The sequence below is a fragment of the Dendrobates tinctorius genome, unplaced genomic scaffold (genome assembly GCF_039654945.1).
Source record: "Dendrobates tinctorius isolate UK_male_01 unplaced genomic scaffold, ASM3965494v1 ptg000011l, whole genome shotgun sequence".
Taxonomy (NCBI): Eukaryota; Metazoa; Chordata; class Amphibia; order Anura; family Dendrobatidae; genus Dendrobates; species Dendrobates tinctorius.
The window spans coordinates 40,497,501-40,517,625 of record NW_027361679.1 but is presented as its reverse complement, the minus strand read 5'-3'; the positions used below and the strand labels follow the sequence as shown (position 1 = coordinate 40,517,625).

Below are 20,125 nucleotides of genomic sequence, written 5' to 3'. Positions count from 1 at the left end.
GCAACAGGAGCATCAAGTCAGTGATGAGTAAGGTGAATGATTCCACCACGATTTGAAGGTCATGGAGGGACGGTATCAGGGTAAATTGGATTTACTGTACATATGATGACTGACTATTGCTGGAGCATCAGGCGAGACTGTCCATAGAACGATCATGCCAGGAAAAACTATAACAGTACATTTTTACCTTAACTGCTACCTAACATCACTACTTGCACACTATTTGACTTACAGTAACAATACATCCTTTCTATGACTAAAACTGCTTTACATAAACATTAGAATACAGGTTATTTTTTGCATTATTTTCCATTTTATATATATATATATATATATATATATATATATGGTACATATTTGTATCATTTTAGAGACAAAGGGGGGTATCCTGTAGCTTAAAATGTTGTTGAGATAGAGAAAAACTGGGGTCACTTTGGGATTGAGAACCCAAAGGTTAGTCAAAAACAAGTGTCTGATCTAACTCACCAAAAATTGTGTTCCCCAGTGAATTATTCCATGGTTTTTTATTTCATTTTTTGTTGCATTATTAGATGGGTTAAATAGCATGTTCAATTCATATAGCTGGAGTCATTACGGACATGGAGATATTAATTATGTGGCAGTTTTTATTGCTTTTGCATTTTTTTATATAATAAAGCAATTTATATTGCAAAATGGGTTTTGGGGGTGTTGTATTAATTTCTTATTTTTTTATGTTTTTCAAGTCTTTTTAAGCCATTTTTTTACTTTTTCTTTTAGTCCCACTATGGGACTTAAACAAGTATGAGCCTGATATGCTTCTAGCATACACTGCAATATGTCATTATTGCAGTGTATTGTGCATGCTAATGAAAAATAGGCGTTCTATTAGGCCAATAGCAACCCATCGTCACCTTGCAATTGTGTTGCAAAAGGGGTAGGTGATGGAGTGACACAGGGAGCCCTCTACCTCTGTATACCACGTAAATGTCACTGTTGCTGTTGACAATGGGATCTAAGGGTACGTTCAAGTGGTGGGTCAGCTCCAAAAGATGCCTGAAAAGCACCAAATTTTGCAATTCTGGTCACGTGGAGCTGAACACGTCTGGAATGGCTAGGTAACAGCAGAATATGGCAACCAGTCTTTTCCTACACACAGGGAACACCCATTACTGAAGATTGGTACTTTCAGAGTTTAGAGGAGAATTGTTTTAGGTTTTTTTAAATAAACTGAACACCAGAATATGGATGGAAAAATCTGAAATTCAGTTGTCGACAAGATCAGTTGTAAAGTGAAGGAATCAAACATATTTGGGATACAAATATATCTATCATAATCTAAAAATAAAAATGATATAATATGAGGGCAGACTGGATGGATCTTTTGTTAGTCTTCTACCATTGAATGATATTGTCCTGTAGAGCTATTACATTATATATTACTACTAATGTCCATGACCGGGTACATGGCCATGACAAGGGTGACTTCAAAGAACTGGAAGAAGATGCCCAATAGAAAAACAGGTTGATGAAATAATAAAATAGTATTTTTTTTCATTTCATGACTAAGCTTTATCTAACCAGAAAGAAAAAAAGAAACCATTTTTTAACATACGGTGTTTCAGAAAGTATTTCTCTACCTGGGTGATGCGGGATACTTATAAAAGGCCTTTGTTATCCATCAGAAGAAGGAAGACATTGGCAGAGCGAAGAGACAGATGGAATTAAATCTAAGGAAAGTAGATTTGGGAAGTACATTAAAGAGATTACGTGTAAATTAGCTTCAGTATGTACTTGCTGCCTCTCCATGTTCATTAGATTAGGAAACGTGACGTTTTGGTTCCCATGTCACCTGAAATGCTTATTAAAGGGGCTTTTTGTTTAGCAGCACCATAGGAACCTTATTTCTAAACATTAATATAGACAAAACAATTAGAGGTGCCCATTATTCTTTGTTTACCCAGCACCAAAAAAAAGTGTAAGATGAAATCGATATGTCTCCGCTGGTTTTTTATAATGAGCCCCAATGTGTATTAAATACCAGAAAAGATGAAGAATAAAACATATGGTGCTTGGTAATTGCAGAATCGAGCTACTACTTGGTTCACAGACAGGCTTCAAGTCTCTATGGCTACCATGGAAAGTAAGGATGAGTTGGAACTCATTCATGTACTGCAAGTGCTTCTGGAAATAGGTCAGACCGTCCGCAGCCTAGATTCCAAGAGAGCTGCTGAGTTCCAAACAGACAGCACCACTTTGTAGGGGTATGATTGTGACATATCGCTATGTTCTGTATCATTCATACATGTGCAGAATAAAATGACAGCCTAGCTGAATATACTACAGAACAATTGGTTTTACGAGGATAGTCAATCATTCTGTTCTGCAAACAAGCCATTACATACAGGTCGTACATACCTACAGGTTATATACATACATATTGTACATACATTCAATACTGGTCAAAAGGTTGGACACACCTGTTCATGCCCTGGTTTTCCTGAATGTAGGTTTTGTCTATTTAGTGGCCAGTATGAACATACACCTACATGCACACCAACTTATATTCCAGTTGATTTCTTTAGGTTTTTGTTTCAGGTTTCTGTGCTTAAAAAGGTGGCCTACCTTTTCCTTGACATTACATAGTTCCTCATGGCTGGATGTCCATTAGCTGTGTCTCAGTCCTTCTCAGCCCTTATTCACATTACGTCACTTGACATATGGTAATTTTTTAATACTAGAGGTTAGAACCGTCCCAAATAGGGTCACCGTGACGTGGTGGGATGGCTTTCACTTTTTTTTTTTAATCAAAATGATGCTAAGTATCCTATATTATTTTCATGCACTATTTATTATCTTGCAGAGAGTTTGCCTATTTTGTTATCTTAGGTTTCGTCTGAATGTGCACATTGTTGTTAGGGCTGGCGGAACGAACCAAATTATAAAATAATAGTAGGTGCGTTCGCCGCCCGGCGTCCACCGTGCAGAGGTGTTACGCTGCTGCTAAGCAATGGCAGACGCACAATATGGCGGTATAACACACACGAGTTGAACTTCACCCGTGTGCGCTGGGCGGACTCTGTTACATCACAGAGCTGCCGAAGCACTAAACACACATACTGAGCCTGTTCAAACTCACAGAGCTCAGCGAGATGCACGCCCGGTATACGGTCACAGGACTCTGGCCCGAGACACAGGGTCAGCGTCCCTCTAGACCTACGGTGCGTGCGGCGTCGCAGCCGCGAACGCCAATGACTGCTGCCGACTGCAGCTAGGCGACAAACACTGCCGCGGTACGATAATGCCCTATAATGGGCCACACTATCGGACGCTAGTACAGTGGAATGATATGCACCGTGGCCTGTAGCTTGCCACTGACTGGCACTGACTCTATCTCTAGTTCCCTGTCCACACACGTAATATCAGAGGGAGGGGATTCTTAATGAGTCATTCACAGATCCATGTATTCGTCATCATTCACACATGTAGCAACTAGAGTCTATACTAGTGCATGGCCGAGCAGCAATGCGAACCTTTTATAGCCGAGACCTACCGGATCTCCGTGGTGGACCAATCAGATGTGGAGAAGGACCTGTGCATGTGACTCCTGATCTCCAATGGGAGATCGTCCCATGAGCATGCTCAGTGGAGCGACGGAAGGACTTAGCCTCTGGAGTGGCTTGCTGCTGAACAGCCTGCGTTGTTATTGCTGGCCCAGAGGTGGCAGCAACAGCCAGACCCACAGAGCTGGTCTGAGCAGAGCGTCGGGAACGACGAGACTGCTGAGCAGAGTCCTCTGCGGTCGAAGCACTATGGGAGACTGCCGAATGTAAGGCTCTGGACTCCTGCCGTGCCGCAGCAGGAACCTAACACATTGTAGAGTCACACTGAAGGTAGAAAAACCACAAAGAAACAGATAGGGAAACAAGGAGTAAAGAAACATGTTAAACAAACCAGAATATGTGTTAAATCTTAAATTCCTCAAAGTATCTCCTTTTACTCTGAAGACAATTTTACATCCCCTTGGCATTCTGTCAAGAAGCTTTATCAGGTAGTTACCTGGAATGGCTTCCAATGAACAGGCATGCAGTTTCAGGAATTCATCTGTCTTCATTTCTGTCTTCAGAAAGTGTTTGCAGCCATTAGTTGTGTTTTGCTGAGGGAAAGTTGATACACAGTTCCATACAACACTGAGCCATATTCCACAACTGTTCAAAGCCAGAATATGGAAAAAAATTCTTAACTAATTAAAAAAGAAATAACAGTTCATCGTCACTTTATGTCAGTCAACCAAGAAAATAGCTAGAACCTTGAAGATTTCCTCAAGAGTAGACATGAAAGCCGTCAATCGCTAAGAAGAAACTGGCAACAATGAGCATCACTTCAGGAAAAGTAGAGCAAGAATTACCATTCCAGAAGAGGATGAATTCACAAGATAGCAGCATCAGAAACCACAAATTCACAGCACCTCAGAGAACAGTCAACATAAATGATGCACAGACATCACGTAGCAGACACATCTTGACATCAACTGTTGAGAGGAGACTGCTTTTATATTCGACCTGCTTCAAAAAACCCCTACTGAGGACCACAAACTAGAAGAAATGACTTGTTTTAGCCAATGAACACAAGATTTGAGATTTTTGGTAGCAACTATCATGTCTTTGTGAGATGCAAAAGAGATGAGCAGATGGTTTCCACATGTGTTATGCCCACGATGAAGCATTGAGGGGGTGGTATGATGGTGTGTGAGTGCTTTACTGGTGACACTGTTGGTGATTAATTCCAATTCAAGGAACACTTATCCAGCATCGATAACCATATTCTGCAACAACATGCCATCACATCTGGTTTGCACTTAGTGGGATCATTATTTGTGTTGCAAGTGTAAGAGAGGTCCAGGACCGTAGTCATGGCCGAGCACTCTTGCACATCTGTGCCCTTGCCTCCTCTTACTTGAAAACAGCATTCTCTCACCAGCATACCTGTGTCTTCTCTCACTGCGCCATGAGGGATTCCAGTGTGGTGCTGAAGCCTTTCTGTAATTGGTTTCGCAAGAATTGAGACACAGTCCGGTTCAAATGCAACAAGTAAAACTTTCTATGTGAGTCATTCTATGACTAAGGGCTGATAGCCAGAAATGCTTCAGAATGTGATCTCTGTTTTTATATTTTCAGCAAGTTGATCCAACCCTTTTTTTGCCTATACCATATCCGAGGAACAGACGGACTCTGGATCTCTGTTGCGGCATCCAAGGCTGCCAAGCACATATTACACAGTGAGGCAAATTCCCTTATTTTTCTTTTCTTCCCAAGTGAATCTTTACTTGAACAACTTGGCAGCACATTCTTCTCAGTTACAACATCAACAGCAAGTTCCATGCAGTTCTCATCTTGTTCTTTCCCTGTACGCATTTCCACGTCCTCCAGTACATTACGGAGTAATAGCGCCTTAGGTACCACAGCATTCTCCCTGTTTAGACTTCCTGTGCTTGGGGATTCTCTGGCCCGTTTCGCCCTGGTCCTGAGAGCATCAAACCTTGTAATAATCTGCCACATGTTGAACAATCTGCACCCTGTACTCTTCGGACAGCTTCCTTTATCCAGCTATGAACTGCTGCAATCCTGCTGCTTAACATCATATTTCTGTCCTACAGACTCCAAATAGCTAAGCTTCTCTTCTTTAACGTTACGTGACTGCTGTGATGTCCTGGGCCTAGAGCCCATGTGGACTGCTCGGGCACCCTTTCCCTTCTCCCTCTACCCAACAATCTACACTTATTTACCACACAGCAGCCCCTCCTATCGTTAACTGTTTCCTATACTAAATCCTAACTGAAAGTTCTACACACTAGGATGCCCCCATCTAGTGGCCAAACATGAGCACTACGCTTTCCCTACGAAAAATACAAATACAAGTATTACAGCACTAGATATACATTACTGCACCAAGAAACATATTATAATATGCACATTTTTACAGGAAACGGTAATACATGTATTAGTGTAGCAGCACCACTATTTATAGGCGGTAATACATATAATCATGTAGCAGTACCACAATATAGCAGCAAATACACACTAACTTATATCACACTAAAACATACGATACCGGGACATACTAAGAAGTGAAAAGTAAAGCAGTAATATTATTCTATCCCCTTACACAACAGCAAAATGAACCAATGAATGGAGGCAAAGCATTCAACAAATGGTCAGTCAGGATTTATGCGTGCTCCTTCAAGACTGTTGGAAAACAGTTCCAAAACAGTTCCAGGTGATGACCTGAAGAGGCTGCATGTGAGAATGCCAAGGGTGTGTAAACCTGTCATCAGAATGAAAGGTTGTAACTGGAGGAATTTAAGGTTCGCCACATATTGTGGTTGGTTTCACATGTGCTTCTTTACTCCCTGTTTCTAGGTATGTTACATTGTGGATTTGATGCCTTCAGTCTAAAGGCCCTGTCACACTAACCGAGATCGCTAGCGAGATCGCTGCTGAGTCACTAGAACTGTGACGTTATAGCGATCTTACCAGGGAGATCGCTGTGTGTGACAGTGACCAGCGACCAGCCCCCCTGCCGGGTATCGCTGATCGTGCCCGAAATGTCTGGACATTTCTTTGGTCGCTCATGTCCCGCTGAGTCGCTTGTATCGTCACGTTTGACACTTAGCCTAAAGGTCCCGTCACACCTAGCGACGCTATAACGATCCCGACAGCGATACGACACGACAGGGATCGTTGCCGCATCGCTATGTGGTCGCTATTGAGATGTCAGACAGTCCAATCTACCCAACAACGGAGCAACGATCTAGCGTGTCATAACGACCTTTGTAACGATGTCGGGAACGCTAATCCCCACCTTGTCTTGCCTCTGAGTCGCTAACGAGGTCGTTAAGGCCCCGTCACACATAGCGATCTCGCTAGCGAGATCGCTGCTGAGTCACAAGTTTTGTGACACAACAGCGATCTCACCAGCGAGATCGCTATGTGTGACAGCAATCAGCGACCGGCCCCCCTGCCGGTATCGCTGATCGCTCTTGGAAACCTCTGGACATTTCTTTCATCGCTGATCTCCCGCTGGCCAGCACGCATCGCTGTGTGTGACAGGCGGGAGACCAGCGATCAGCGATAAAATAATAAAAAAAAATTACAAAATATTACTATTCTCACCTTCCGACGTCCCACGCAGCATTCCCGCCTCTCTCCACGCTCTGGTCCCAGTGATCCTTTGCAAGAATGACCGCGAGACTTCGCGATCCAGCGAGAACGGACGTCATCGCGGTCATTCTCGCAAAGGATTACTGGGACCGGAGCGTGGAGAGAGGCGGGAATGCTGCGCAGGACGTCGGAAGGTAAGAATAACAATATTTTTTATTTTAATTCTATTTTTGACATGAATCAGCGCTGAACACAGCGATGCCGCACGCGCGGCGTCGCTGTGCTAATCGCTGGTGAAGCTGTCTGTGTGACAGCTCACCAGCAATCACATAGCGATTCACCAGCGATCCTGACATGTTGATATCATTGTCGGGATTGCTGGTAAGTCGCTTAGTGTGACGGGGCCTTAAAACCACTGCAGAATACATGTCCAAACTTTTGTCTAGTACTGTACACACATACTGTACATACATAGATATTTAATACATTTCATATATTTTTTATTGTCTATCTGTATTAAACCTATGATGGGGCAGAGAGGAGCGCAAAATGATATGCTTTAAATCAAATCTATCACCAAGTTTAACCCCTTAGTGACCAGGCCAATTTTTTTTTTTATCTGACCAGTGTCACTTTATGTGATAATAACTCTGGAACTCTTCAACGGATCCTAGCGATTTTGAGACTGTTTTTTCGTGTCATATTATACTTTAGGATAATGGTTAATTTATGTCAATATTTTCTGCATTTATTTATAAAAATATCAGAAATTTTACAAAAAATTTATAAGATTTGCAATTTTCAAACTTTGAATGATTATCCCTTTAATCCAGATAATCATAACACACAAAAACATTAATAAATAACATTTCCCTCATGTCGGCTTTATATGTTGCTTTATTATGTTAGAGTTTTAGAAGGTTTAAAAATGTAGCAGTCATTTTTAATATTTTCAAGGAAATTTACAAAACTTATTTTTTTTAGGGACCTATTAACGTATCTTTTGGACAATAAGACACACTTTTTCCCCAAAACATTTTTGGGGAAAATTGGGGGTGCGTGTTATAGTCAGAATATACTTACAAATACTGCAACAGCTGTGCTCTTTTTTATATCGGTTCAGATGAAGAAATGCATAGAGCAAGACAGGGAGGGGGGAGCAGGTGAATAAGCCCCGCCCATCGGACCGGACCTCGGCAGTTTACATACATCTGAACCGATATAAAAAAGGTATTTATGCATGAAAGGTGCGGGGTCAGGGGGAAGCAAAAGTACTAAGGGAATCCTTATGTGACACACAATTGAATTATATCATTATATGATATCTCTAAAAAGGGGTGACAGATTCCCTTTAAAGCTGTTATTTAGCCATGAATTTCCATGGCAAACATCAGGACCACACAATTAAAATCCCAGGGTGCCGATGGGATTAAAGAGGAAGCCCCCACACTCTGTTAAGGCGTCTAGGTGCTGTATAGTTATTATCATTATTATTGACAGCAGCATTTAAGGTGTTAAAAGACTATAGTCAATGCCACCACTGATCATGGCTGATGCAGCAAGTTGTCAGCTCTAGTGTACAGCTAATAGCTGCTGGATTATCAGCCTAGGGGGGAATGCTGGTCTCTTATATCGCAAGACAGTAAAAAGATGTATTGGTGGTCAATAAAGTGTTACACTACTCCACGCTATATCATGCATGTAGTCAAATAACTGCATCTTCTACTGGCTCTTCTTTGAACAATTTTCCATCACCTAAAACCTGAAAATCTATTAGTACATGAACAACTCACACCATCACTTTCAGTGATCATAAAGTAAATTAGTTTTATTATGAACATATCAATCTGATTTAAAAGTACGGCCTTTTTAGATGCAGGTTAAAGGGGTTCTTTGGGAATAGAAAAAAATGATTCAAGGAAATATCAATATAAACGAATTCCTAAATAATTATCAACTAAGACTCATTTTGTTAAAAAAAAGTGATTACTAAAGAATTATAATTAAAATAGATGCCATCTTGACATCTGTCCTAGTATGTTAATAGGACAAGTTCTTCTGAGCAAGTGCAGTAGGAAGCTCCTCTGCTGTGACCTTAATATAACCTATATCATTTACTATAACAGATACCATTTGCCAAGATATCTCCAGGTCACAGCAGCCTCTTAACATTCAGAAAGATAAGGTGAACAGGAGTGTTAAGGTACTGTCACATTTAGCGATGCACCAGCAATCCCGACCAGCGATATGATGCGGTCAGGATCGCTGGTGCATCGCTAAGTGGTCGCTAGTGAGCTGCCACACAGGCAGATCTCACCAGCGACATCGCAGGGGTTCGGGGGTCGCTACTTACTAATCAGACGAGGCAATCCTGACGTCCTCCCGCCCGCGTCCACGCGTCGCTCGACTCCACAGCAGGAAGCCCCAGCAGGAAGATGACGACGAGAAACGGTCCAGGACGTTCTCGCGCGATCAGCGATAACCAGCGGGGGAGCTGGTCGGAGGTAAGTATCAGACATAGAAATATCGCTAGCAATATCACTGCTACGTCACAAAACCAGTGACGTTATAGCGATATTGCTAGCGATATCGCTTAGTGTGACCGGCCCTTTAGCAGCATCTTCTTACCACATCATTCCTGTTATCTCCAATATTGGATCAGGCAGACAGGGTGGATAACAATGTGTGCAACTTCTTGTCTCAGAACCCCTGTTATCTTCAATATTAGATCAGATAGACAGGGTGGACAGCAATGTGAGCAGACTCTTCTTACCTCGACATTGCTGATATCTCCAGTGTTAGATTAGAAAGACAAGGGTGTACAGTAGTGTGAGTAGCTTCTTCTTACCTCAGTACCCCTGTTACCATCAATATTAGATCAGATAGATAGGGTGGACAGCAATGTGAGCAGCCTCTTCTTACCTCAGCATTACTGATATCTCCAGTATTGCTGATATCTCCAGTATTATATCAGAAAGACAGGGTGTACAGCAGTGTGAGCAGCTTCTTCTTACCTCAGCACCCCTGTTATCATCAATATTAGATCAGATAGATAGGGTGGACAGCAATGTGAGCAGCCTCTGCTTACCTCAGCATTGCTGATATCGCCAGTATTATATCAGAAAGACAGGGTGGACAGCAGCGTGCACAGCCTTTTCTTACCTCAACACTCTGGTATATCCAGTATTTGATCAAACATGCATGGCAGACAGCAGTGTGAGCAGCATCTTCTTATCCAGCAGTTCGTATATCTCAAGTATCAGATCAGACTATACATTGGGATCACATTTTCTACATATTAAGAGAAGAGGAAGGAGCTTCGTACTGCACATGTTTACAGGCAACTATCCTATTAACATTCTAGGACAAGTTTTTGTGAGTGTAATCCAGCCATTTTAATTCTACAGTGAATACCTCCCTAGACAAAAGAGTGTGAGTTGCCTAAAGATACTTAGGAATATATGTATAATGCCATTTCTTTTTGATGTTTTTTTTTTCTTTTCCTGGAGATCCACCTGGTTGTAAAGAACTACGAGCTGAGAGAGTTCACATGATTTACCAGGTTACACAACAAAACTTTCAGAGGCTGTTTAGTGAGCGTTACATACAGTGAGCATGACTGCAGTAGCTTTATTAGGGCAAAGCCCCACATCGATCTGCAAATCATTGGTGTTTGGAATTCACATACTTCACTAATATGGTCTTGCCAAATGTACTCATGATATTATTTTCACTAAATTATTTGTTTTTAAAAATTACACTTTAATAAAGAAGATCAATCACTACATTTTTCAATTTAAACTGAGTACCTGCTTCAATTGCCGCTGTTCTAGTGATTATGGAACAGTTTGGGGGTTTTTTTTGTGCCCTTCCATTACAAAGTTATGCCTCCCTCCCCACCAATAAAGATGCTAACTTTCCCTTCCATCAACCACAGAACTTCTGTCATAGAGGAAAAACAACAATAGCCCTCAAAAAGTTCTGTGGTATACATCAGTTGGTTAAAGGGAAAGTTTGCATTTTTATTACAAGGGGTATAACTTTGGAACAGACAGGCACAGAATATAAAAGTAAAAACTGTTGCAGAATCAATGAAACACTGGCAACTGGAGGATGTCTTAGTTTCAATGGAAAAATCCAGTGAAAGGTTATATTTAAGTTCAAAACTGGTTTAAATAAATTTCTCAAATGCAAATACCAGCTACAATATCAGCTAGGAGACTTCACTTTTGCCCAATATTCTGGACTAGCTAGAATTTACACACTAGGGGACACAGCGATGCACACATATTAACATGGGCTGGTCCTAACCCAATCACTATAACCCAACCTGGGCCTTACTCCATCACTTCATATGCAATAACTAGCTGTGAAAGTGAAATATTACATTAAGTGGCTGGCCTGTATGCATGAACTGTTGGGCCCCTCGGCACTGAAAATTTATGCAGTAGTTAAAAGGGTTTTCCCACCAACAAAAGTTCATTTTAATCAGTAGATCTTGGAATAATAATAATTTCCACAATTGGATGTGTTTAAATTAACAGGAACATGGTCTGATCATACCACAGCTCCTGGGCAGGGAAGGAAGCAAAGGAGTAAACAGACATTAGAGCTTTACCTCTTTCTGTGAGGTAAAACATTTTCCTGACTGTTTTATCTCACAGAAAGAATCATCTATGATCCCATGCTGTCCTGTGTGTATATACTCTGTTACTTCCTCCCCTGCTCGAGAGCTGTGGTATGATCAGACCATGTTCCCGCACCGTCAGACAAAGCCATTACACAGTACACAGCAGGGGCACAGTTATAAGATTATCTCAGCACAGGGACATTTTATTTAAACACATCCAAATGTGGAACATATTATTATTCCAAGATCTATTGATTAAAATGAACTTTTGTTCATGGGAAAACCCTGTTAAGTGTTGCCGAAACCCTTATAGGGTCATATGATGTTTCCCTGCAGTTCACTTCTCAGGAGTCCCATTATATAGTTGCATAAACTCCACACACCTAAAGAAGCACAAAAAGAAAAATTGGGAAAAGCCTCAACGTGTGGTAAATGCACACACCTACAGTATATCTGTAGTCCTCAGCAGAAACTGGACTATGTGATGTGCAAAGTAAACATAGTACCAATAAATAAAATGTATGACTCCCAGGTATTATAGGGAAGGCTCCTGTAGATTACTTGGTTGTTAAAATTAGCTGCGCACAATGGGTGACTTTTCACAGCAGTGAGCAAAGAACCAAAAACGCCTGTTGAGCAAGAACACTTTCTAGAAACCTAATCAATCTATAGGGAACGTTTGGGAAGATTGCACTAGTTTCTGTATTCACAAGTGAAATTGCGGGTTCCCATTAGACTGGTGCTGCGCTGCTGCAGATTGCCTAAACACTGACAGATTATGAAGTGCTGCGAAATATGTTGGCGCTATATAAATAAAATTATTATTACTTGTTATTAAATCAGCAGCAAAAACATCATTTTGCTTTTTAAAAAGATTAGCACAAACTGACAAACCAATTAAAAATAATTTTTAAAATAATCAGAGGCCTGGGTTTTCACTCTTACCACTAAAGTACAGACATTTCTTTTGGTTTTGGTTACTTGCGCAGCTCACTTTTAGGCCATGTGCACACGCTGCGGTTTTGCTGTGGTTTTGCTGCGGTTTTGGCCATGCAGAACTGCAGCAGTTCCGCAGACATGGTACTTTACCATGTTAGCCTATGGGTTTTCAAAACCGCAGTGCTCACGCTGCGGTTTTTTACCTGCAGAAAAGCTGCGGGGTTTTTTCCGCAGCATGTCAATTGTTTCTGCGGATTCTGCTGCGGTTTCACACCTTTAACATAGTAGAGGTGTGAAACGGCAGGGCAAAACCGCAGGCCAAACCGCAGCAAAACCGCAGGTCACTTTACCTGCGGTTTTACCTGCGGTTCAGCGGGAAAAAAACGCAGGTGAATCTGCAGTGTGTGCACATACCCTTAATGTGGGAAAGCGCCTCAGGGAAGTCATACAGGAAGAACAATACTGTATGTAGGCTGTGACTCTCAGAAAGTTACACTTTAAAGGAGTTTTATTAAAGGGAACCTAGCACCATGAAAATGTAGTCCAATCTGCAGGCACCATGTTCTAGAGCAGGAGGAACAGAGTAGATAGATATATCGTTTTGTGAAAAAAGAATCAGCACAACCTGTGTTTCAGTCATACAAAAATCTCTGCTCTTTTTGGGATTGACAGTCCAGTGGGCGGTCCTATCAGTGACTGACAGCCATCTCTGTATGCACACACGAAATTTTAACCCCGCGCATTCCAATTCACCAAACAATTTTTCCCCTGTCTACATAATCGGGAAAAAGTGTATGTATTGGTATCCGCACCGTCGTAGCTACAGCCACAAAATTTTGCAAAGTCACACGTCTGGACCCCGAGAGCGTCATAGGCTATGTTGTGAGGCGAAATTTTAACCCCGCGCGATCCAATTCACCAAACAATTTTGCCCCTATCTACATAATCGGGAAAAAGTGTATGTATTGGTATCTGCACCGTCGCAGCTACAGCCGCAAAATTTTGCACAGTCACACGTCTGGACCCCGAGAGCGTCTTAGGCTATGTTGTGAGGCAAACTTTTAACCCCGCGCGTTCCAATTCACCAATTAATTTTGCCCCTATCTACATAATGGGGAAAAAGTCTATATATGTATTGGCATCTGCACCGTCGTAGCTACAGCCACAAAATTTTGCAAAGTCACACATCTGGACCCCGAGAGCGTCATAGGCTATGTTGTGAGGCGAAATTTTAACCCCGCGAGTTCCAATTTACCAATTTTGCCCCTAGATACATAATGGGGAAAAAGTGTATGTATGTGTAGGGAAGGTGACCTGATGGATGGACGGACTTGTCAGAATGGAGAAAGGAAGGTTTGCACAGTTTAGACAGGTGTCAGTTAATACAGTGGGGAAACAGCTAGGAAAGTGTAGTGGACGTGCAGTACCTTGGCTTGACCATTAGAGGGCAAGGAGTGTGAGCATAGGACTTCACATCAGCTTAGGGCTTAAGAAACCGTTGGTCATGGGGGCGGAGTTATAGGGAATCGGGAAAGATCTAAATTTGAAGGAGGGTTCCAGAAAGTTCCAGTCCCCAGGGGGAGCTCAAGTGATAAGGACACTGTGACAGTTGTGGCACTGTGAGGAAAACCTAACCAGGGGGACTGAGGAGAGAGAAAGTCAGGGGGGTGTTCCTGACAGAAAGTACCGCAGTATAGACGAGGCTCCGGGTGTGGGACACCGTATTTGGAACGACGTTTGACCAGTAAAATTACTGTTGGTGCATAGGCCTACGGCGGCCACAGTGACGGAGCTGTCAGAAACGTCGCAGAGTGTAAAAGGGACGGTACATACATATACGTCCCTGGAGAAAGTACGTATCACAAGGTGTTCTGTAACCGGAGAGTTGTGCAGAGAAGTGCGGTGTGGTGAGAGGCCGTCTGGTGGACAGCGAGAAAGCGAATAAACTTGGACCTGTTGCACCCGAAGCTGCCTCCAGCCTGTGTCTCTACGTTACTGCGTGGTATACAGAGGGACCACCCCCCCAGTCCGGCCCACCGACCCTACATATGTATGTGTGTATGTCCGGGCTTGGCATCTGCACCGTCGTAGCTACAGCCACAAAATTTTGCACAGTCACACGTCTGGACCCCAAGAGCGTCATAGGCTATGTTGTGAGGCAAAATTTTAACCCCGCGCGTTCCAATTCACCAAACAATTTTGCCCCTATCTACATAATGGGGAAAAAGTGAAAGGAAAAGTGATGGAGGCAAATTGACAGCTGCCAGATGTGAACAAGGGGGACTTAAAGAATGAGAGCGATGGCGCCAAAGAGTATATACCGTACAGTTGCTAAGCTGGGGCCCTGACATGGGATACTCACCACACACGGGGATATGAACACACATACAAAATGCGCCACACACTACCACGTGCTTCAACACATATACCACCCTCAGCACACATTTCACCACACATACACCAACCTCGCCACATAAAAGTCGAAACACAAAAGTCGCCACTCAAAACTCGCCACACTGTCCCAGAGCTGTTTAAAAGATGAAAAATGAGCTGTGACTGGTTGCTATCAGCAACAGTTTTCTTTGTAGACATTTGTGGTAACTGAGGCCTCTTATTCTTATCATTTCTATGGTGTTATCGTCCTTCTGTAAAGCTGGAAATAACACAATTTATTACCGTGCTAACACAGACCACCCTCTGACACAGACTGAGGGGGAGCCCAGTATCACACAGGATAGGATTAGATACACGGCTCAGCAGGCAGTATCACACAGGATAGGATTAGATACACAGCTCAGCAGTCAGTATCACACAGGATAGGAATAGATACACGGCTCTGCAGACAGTATCACACAGGATAGGATTAGATACACGGTTCAGCAGGCAGTATCACACAGGATAGGATTAGATACACAGCTCAGCACACAGTATCACACAGGATAGGATTAGATACACGGCTCAGCAGTCAGTATCACACAGAATAGTATTAGATACACGGCTCAGCAGTCAGTATCACACAAGATAGGATTAGATGCACGGTTTTTATGTGCAATATAATCATTATAATTTGTTATAACAAACCACAGTTGGTTACTATGCCCAGGCAACACCGGGATCTTCAGCTAGTCTTGTATAAAAAAGGATGGTCATTCATCTGAATGGAGGCCAGGTAATACTTCACAGCCTGGCTGACTGCAGCACAATTAGGGACTATTAAGATAACACATAAAATATGAACATATTACTAAATACTATGTCGATTATTTTACACTTCGGTTACCCTAAATTCATACCAATTCCTCCCTATAGCCCAAACTTTTTCACTACATGCTCACCTATACCACACAGTTTCTCGTCATGGGAAATAGATATAACAAGACTACATTTAAGGCCGGGGTCACACTGGCGAGGAATGCGGACGAGTGAGAGGCGTTAAAAGCATGCATTATACACGCACAAATGATTCTCTATGGGGTCCCTCGAACCAGCCGTATATTTCTCGGGCGTATTCTACGGTCTGTGCCAATCGCAGCATGCTGGGATTGTCAGCGTACTAGGCCCGTAATACGCCAATGCAAGTCTATGGGTGCGCTAAAAATACGCATTACACACGGACCACACATGTGACTTCCGAGAAATACGCACCCGTTGTCTTTTAGAAAAGCTGGCAATTCAGTGCGCTATACAGTAAACTCACACTGACAGGTTTAATAAAGAAACGAAAGAATAGATATAAACACATAGAATACATATATATATATATATACATACATACATGTCATTGTGACAAACACATATATATATATATATATATATATATATATATATATATATATATATATATTTCACAGAGTTCTTCATAGCAGAATAGCCGCTAATTAAATGGCCGGCTTCTATCAAATCATTCCCCAACCCAACATGAAATGTCACATGGTTTACATTCAGTAAAGCATTTCATTTCATGTTTTTTTATATGTCCCTGACTAATAATTAGATGAGGGTTTGTGTGCAAAATTTGGGAGTTGTAGTTGTTATTTTAAGGGGTTAATTCGTTGTTAAAAAATGCGTGGGCTTCCCATTGCCCTATATTGGTGGCGAGTGGGTTAATCTAACAAAGGGTTAATGTCATCATTCGATTGTAAGGTGACATTAACCCTTTGTTAGATTAACCCATTCGCCACCGCTACAGGGCAATGGGAAGCCCACGCATTTTTTAACAACGAATTAACCCCTTTAAATAACAACTACAACTCCCAAATTTTGCACACAAACCCTCACCTAATTATTAGTCAGGGACATATTAAAAAACATGAAATGAAATGCTTTACTGAATGTAAACCATGTGTCATTTCATGTCGGGTTGGGGAATGATTTGATAGAAGCCGGCAATTTAATTAGCGGCTATTCTGCTATGGAGAACTCTGTGAAATATAAATATATATATATGTTTGTCTCAATGACTTGTGTGTATATATTATATATATATATATATGCATTCTATGTGTCTATATCTATTATTTCGTTTCTGTTAGAAACCCTGTCATAGGGCTCCATTATATGTCCATTTTGCAAGGCGGCAAGAAAATTCCGCCATACGGATTGCATACGGATGCCATATGGATTACATACGGATGCTTACATGCGCAAAATACGCAACCACACCTTGCTTACAGATGACATACGGAGCACTGTTTAGGGGTCATTCATCCGTATTACGCCTGTAAACTACGGACCGTATTTTGCGTCGGTTAGTGTGACCCCGGCCTAATTAACCAAATCAGTGGAGGTCTGTAATCAGGAGTGGGAAACACACTCAAAGAAAGTGGTATGTTGCAAACAATAGAATCGCCATAGCATAAAAAAGACATAGCCCATCATCACAGCTCCAATCCCCTATGCAAAAAGACGGAAAGTCAGAATTTGATGGAATAAGCACTCGAGCCCACTCCTGTGTGTAGACTACATTTCATTATATATTTTTACATATATTATCATCAGAACTATCTTGTGCCAGAAACGGTTACTTGCAGCGCTGGAGAAGTCCTATCAAGTTGTCAGTAATGTGAACATTGTCCTGCAGGTCAATAACTTTACTGCCTTCCTTTTGCCAGTCATTGATAAAGTTATTTTTTGCCTTTGTTTTTTCTTTTTAGTGCCATAGTTCTGTGACATTGACGAATCTTTCTTTAGTAAGATAACACAAGAAAACAAAAAATACAGTTTTTAAATGAAGGTTTTTATTATTAAAGGAAAATGAAATCCAAAACTACAGGGCCTGTGTGAAAAAGTGATCACCCCCCAAAAAATAATAACTGGTTGAGCCACCCTTAACAGCAAAAAATGAAATCAAGCGTTTGCGATACCTGGCAATAAATCTTTTATAACGCTCTGTATGGTGCACTCATCTTTGCAGAATTGTTGTAATTCAGCCACATTGTAGAATTTCAAAGAATGAACTGCCTTTTTAAGGTCTTGCCACAGCATATCAATCGGATTATGGACAGGACTTTGACTTGGCCACTCCAAAGTCTTACTTTTGTTTTTCCTAAGCCATTTAGAGGTGGACTTGCTGGTATGTTTTGGATTATTGACCTGCTGCATAACCCAAATACACTTCAGCTTGAGGACACGAACAGATGGCCGGACATTCTCCTTCAGGAATTTTTTGGTAGACAGCAGAATTCATGGTTCCATTTACAACAGCTAGTCTTACTGGTCCTGAAGCAGAAAAACAGCCTCAGACCATCACACTACCCCCACCATATTTTACTTTTGGTATGATGTTCTTTTTCTGAAATGCTGTGTTACTTTTACACCAGATGTAATGGGATATACACCTTCCAAAAAGTTCAACTTTTGTCTCGTCAGTCCACAGAGTATTCTCCCAAGATATTTTCTGGCAAAACTGAGACCAGCCTTTATGTTGTCATTGCTCAGCAGTGTTTAATCTTGGAACTCTGCTCTGCAAGCCATTTTTGCCCTGTCTCTTTATTATGGTGGAGTCATGAACACTGACATTAACTAAGGCAAGCGAGGCCTGCAGTTCTTTAGATGTTGTTGTGGGATCTTTTGTGACATCTTGGATGAGTTTTCACTGCGCTCTTGGGGTAATTTTGGTCTGCCAGCCACTTCTGGGAAGGTTCACCACTGTTTCAGGTTTTCGCCATTTATGGATAATAGCTCTCAATGTGGTTTACTGGAGTCCCAAAGCTTTAGAAATGGCTTTATAACCTTTTCCATACTGACAGATCTCAATGACTATATTTTGCATTTCTTCCAGAATTTCTCTGGATCGAGGCATGATGTCTATCTTTTGAGGAGCTGTTGGTCTACTTCACTTTGTCAGGTAGGTCCCTATTTAAGCGATTTCTTGATTGAGAGCAGGTGTGGCAATAATCAGGCCTGCATGTGGCTAAGGAATTTGAACTCCTCTTCCCAAAGATGTGATAAACCACAGTTAATTTATGTTTGTTTGTTTTTTTGGAGGGGGGCAATCACTTTTTTACACAGGGCCCTGAAGATTTAGATTTCTTTTTCCCTTAATAATAAAGACTTTCATTTAAAAAAAACTGAATTTTGTGTTTACTTGTGTTATCTTTATCTAATACTTAAATTTGTTTGGTTATCTGAAACACTTAAGTGCGACAAACATGAAAAGAATAGGAAATCTGGAAGGGGGCAAACACTTTCATACAACTATATTTGTTCAGCATGAGTACTAGTAAGTAGTGCTAGGGCTTTGTAGTGACAAAAAGAAATATTTGCAACCTGAAATGATCACTGCATCCTGAAAGATCCACCACATGGAGAAATGTCGCTTGAGAATACCAAGAATTCTGACATGGTGAGGTGCTTTTCCATCACTGGTAAACAGTGAAATTTCATCGGTGTCAAAGTAATACTGCTATTTTACCACAACTTACCATTGTCACAAATGAGCACTAGCCAAAAACTAAATACGATACAAAGATATTTGTAAATTGGAGTATTGCAACGCCACTCTTTATCTCCTAAATTCCTGCCCAAGGGGGGTTCTGTCCAGTTTGGGAACCTGTTGTTTTGAATGCAAAACATCCCTGAAAATTGCACTATTGTTGGTATCAGAAGAGACAAAAACCCTAGAACAACATGTGACAGATTGTTGTACCCAATATTAGGAACATGGCAGGGACCTGAACCCAATAGTTATGTTGACATCTTTGTCAGAGGCCAATACAGAAGCCCCTGTTTACATAAGAAAAACACCTGTCCAAAAAGAAAAAGTGGTTCACCAAGAACCAATGGCATCTGTTATGTGACAGATTCAGTCTTAGCTTCTCTTCATGACAAATAACCATAATGTAGTTGTGAACGCAGCCTTAAAGGAATTGTCCAGGTCTGACATATTGATGAGTTATCCTCAGGATAGGCCATCAAT

At 41.6% G+C, this 20,125-nt stretch overlaps 1 protein-coding gene across 7 annotated transcripts in view; it reads right to left on the bottom strand.

Annotated features, from left to right (window-relative positions):
• Positions 1-20,125, bottom strand: part of MAPK10 (mitogen-activated protein kinase 10) — a 367,409-nt gene that overhangs the window by 339,467 nt on the left and 7,817 nt on the right. The window lies entirely within an intron of this gene.